The sequence below is a fragment of the Echinops telfairi genome, unplaced genomic scaffold, assembly GCF_000313985.2.
Source record: "Echinops telfairi isolate 266 unplaced genomic scaffold, ASM31398v2 ScPeMD7_20;HRSCAF=75, whole genome shotgun sequence".
NCBI lineage: Eukaryota > Metazoa > Chordata > Mammalia > Afrosoricida > Tenrecidae > Echinops > Echinops telfairi.
The window spans coordinates 4,051,333-4,055,117 of NW_022103917.1; positions in this window are offsets into that span (position 1 = coordinate 4,051,333).

Sequence of the window (3,785 nt, forward strand, 5' to 3'; positions counted from 1 at the left end):
TTTACACAGCCAATTCGTTTTCCATTCAACAATCCATACACAGTTGGTTTGGTGACATTAATGGCCAGCCGCTAAATGCAACAGCATTCTTCTCACTTCCTGCCTGGGTTTCCAATTTTTTCTTCCCTACCCCAGTTGTTCTTCTTCCCTACCCCTTCCTAATTTCAGCTTTATCCCTGGACAAGTGCTCCCCTTTTGATCTTGTAAGCATGGATTTTCTAAGGGGTACATAACTCCCTGATATCATTGTTCACCTTATAGGCCTGTCTATTGTTTGCCTGAATGTTGAACCATGTGGGTGTGTTTAGTTCCAGACCTGAACAGTGTCGAAAGACCAACACCTCAGGGCCAAGTTTGGTCCTTTTTTATGATTTTGAGTTTTGTTCTGAAATTGTCTCCTACTCTATCCAGAAACTTTTCAAAGCAACCCGTGTGTTTAAAAATAGCCCAACATATTAGCCATTTGTACTGCCTGGGTGAGACTCCCTGGTTACCCTAGTTTTCTTGGTTTCAGGGCCATGGATGCTGAGCTTCATGGGGTTCACTCATCTCTTGGATGAATTCTTTCCAGCCTCTTTTGGTTTACTGTGGTCATCTTTGCTCTGGATGGGTAGCAAATAATAGTTGCACCTTAGATGGCCACTAACAAGCTTTTAAGACCCCCCATCACTACTCAACAAAGGAGAATGTAAAATATTATCTTTGTGAAGCATGTTACATCAATTGACCTTGAACTGTGAGACTATGGCTCTGAGGCCCTAAGATCCAGTAACTCGGGACCTCAAAGGGTTTCTTTATGGCTAAGAAGTTTTCATAACTTTGCTATTTGTGGATATATTCACAATACATCTAGCTATGTATGTAGAAAAAAAAGGCGTGTCACATTTCAACATATTCACGGGTATAGTCTCTGGGAGAAGCTTTGTGTCAATTTGCCTGGGTCAGTATTCTCAGTAGTTTGGCAGTAAGGCTTCCCCCATGATGTGATTTAAAATAATGTAACATGCAGTTATGAGAAGATTAGGGTGGCGTGCAACTCCTTACTCAAGTCACACAGCCTGATGATGATTCCTTAGGGATGTGTCCTGATGATAGATAGATGATAGATAGATAGATAGATAGATAGATAGATAGATAGATAGATAGGCAGACAGATAGATAGATAGATAGATAGATAGATAGATAGATAGATAGATAGATAGATAGATAGATGCTATAGAGAACTCCCTACTCCTTTTCTTATTCCTGCTGGCTTGGATCCTGCCTCTGATCTCTTGTTAGTTGGCCTGGCATTCCACCATGTACCTATCGTCCTGGGAATTGACAGCAGCCTGCCATGGTGCCTGCCAAGCATGGACTCACTAAACTGTGCTTCCACCAACCTATGACCTCACTGCCTGGTTCATCAGCCCTGGCAGCTGTGGGGAAGGGCCTCCAGCTTAGCATCTGAATGCAAACCTGAGCCAGACTGGACTTGCTCCTTCTGTGTGCCTCTTTCTTATTATAGATTTCTTTCTTATACATATATAAGTGTTGTTGGTTTTGCTGCTCTCGCAAACCCAGCCTAAGAGTCTCCTTTCCCATCCCACATCTGCATAGCTTGTGTATCTCCCTATGGGTCCACTCATAGATTATTATTATGTGACTGCCTTACATGACATCTCAGGTGGATTTAAATGTCCAATTCAGCAATCAAGAATGTTAACCATTTTCATCACCCATATATTCTCCCTAAAGGAGTACCATGGAGCTGAGACCTTAAGCCTCTCTTCAATTTCGTCCTCATTGCATCACTCCCTTGTGGACCACTCTTATCTTTTCTCTTGTGAAATGTCATTGGAATATTGTGGCCATTTGCATCAGACTGTTTGTTTTCCAATCATGAATTTTAAGAGAAATTTGCACATTCTAGATAAAAATGTATTGTCTGTGACTAAGTGCAAAAGTATTCACCCAGTCTTAAACTTCCCTTTTCAGTTTGTTTAGTGTCTTTAAGAGCAGGTGTTTGCTTTCTCTTCTGCCTTCCAAGGACTACTCACTTCAGGGGGTTTTGGGTAACTTAACAGACCCGCACACTCAATTGGAGATCTTGGATATTGCAAATGATTATGTTCTCAGCTGACAGACAAAAGTTGGGAGGTTCAAGTTCATGCAGAGGTGATTCAAAGGAAAAGTCTGGCAATTTACTTCTGAAAAACAAATAATGGGAAACCCATTGGAGCATAATTCTACTACGGCATGCATGGGGTTGCCTATGCATATTTCTACTACGGCATGCTTGAGTTGAAGTCAGACACAGCTCCATGCTGGTTTACAACCAATTAGTCAAGGGTAAATTTTGCTTCCTATTAGGCTTTTCTGTATTCGTTTCTTCACCACAGAATAATTACTTCATGCCAGAACACAGGCTTAGCTTTTAGACGGTTCTCCTTCTCTTACCGTATTAATAGGGCCCGGCTGGGAAGAATGGGTCTATCTTTATCAATTTCCATTTTACAATTTATAGCTGATCAACTAGCCAAACAATGCTATCTGACAGAATTACTTATATGACATCAAAGCACGAATGATGCAACTCCTGAGACACATAACACGTAAGTACATCGTTTGCAAGTAGAATTAAGGTGTTCTCCAACTGAGGCCACTTTACCTGTGCTATCTTATCTACACAAAGAATAGGCTACTCAATAGCTTGGTAACTGCACCACCAGAGGTGCTGTGAATAGAGGCAATTTCCTTCAAGGCATGTAACAACAACAAAGCAATAAAGATAACTAAGAGCAATGGCAATGAGGATCATCAGAAAATTGTTCTCCATACCACTCCCAAAATTCTCTCCCTACCCTCCACATACACCCCCCCCACACACACATACACTCACACACAGAGAGAGAATGAGTTTTACACATTCAGAAATTCCCTTAGGCATTTATTCAAGATGCTATCCATGCTCCATCCCCGTGATTAGCTGACTAATTGCTTGGCTTCTAGTATTCAGCCAGATGTAGAGGGCAGAAATTTGTTTGAAAAGAGGAGTGTGAGGAAGCCTTCACAAGGCTCTTCTATACATGCCTCTGTCAGTCCCAGTAAATGATTGTGGGGGACCAGGGATTGGCAAGCTTTTAAGAAGGAAGAGCTGATGATTTGTTCCTCACAACAATTTAAAAATTATTTGAGATTCATACTAAATTTTTCCCAAAAAAATGAAATCACCATTATCTGAATAATATCCTTTCAGGTTTTTTTCAATTTGACTTCAGAAGTATGTGCATGCATGTTCCCCCCAAAAAAGGCTGCATATGACTCTTGAGCTGCAGTTTGTCAACCTTGGTGTGGGACTATGTAAATAGGATATAAATCCCTTAAGAGGAGGGATTGGTCCGTTTTTGTTGCCATTGTCCAGTGTCTGAGAGCCAGCTCAGAATTAAGAACAGAGACATCTTGAGAGGATCAAGGTTGATGATGCCAGCAGGGCATGCTAGAAATCCCTGCCTGAAGTGGTGGAGGCAGCAGGAGCCATGCTATGCAAGGCCCTAGCAAGAGACCCTGAGAGAGAGCAGAGGAGCAGCACCATGACGATGAAACTGTGAGGCAGCGCGACAGGTAGGCTTCTTCGTCCACAGAGGATGAGGCCAAGGTGCCATGTAACTGAAAAGATAAGGAGCAAAGAGAGAGACTTCGCTGTTGGCTGAGGAGAGCTGTTGCTGTGGACCCAATGACTGTAGCCCTCATTCTTTCTAATCCTGATTTGGGCTTACCTGTTAACCTCCTAAAGAAATCCCTAG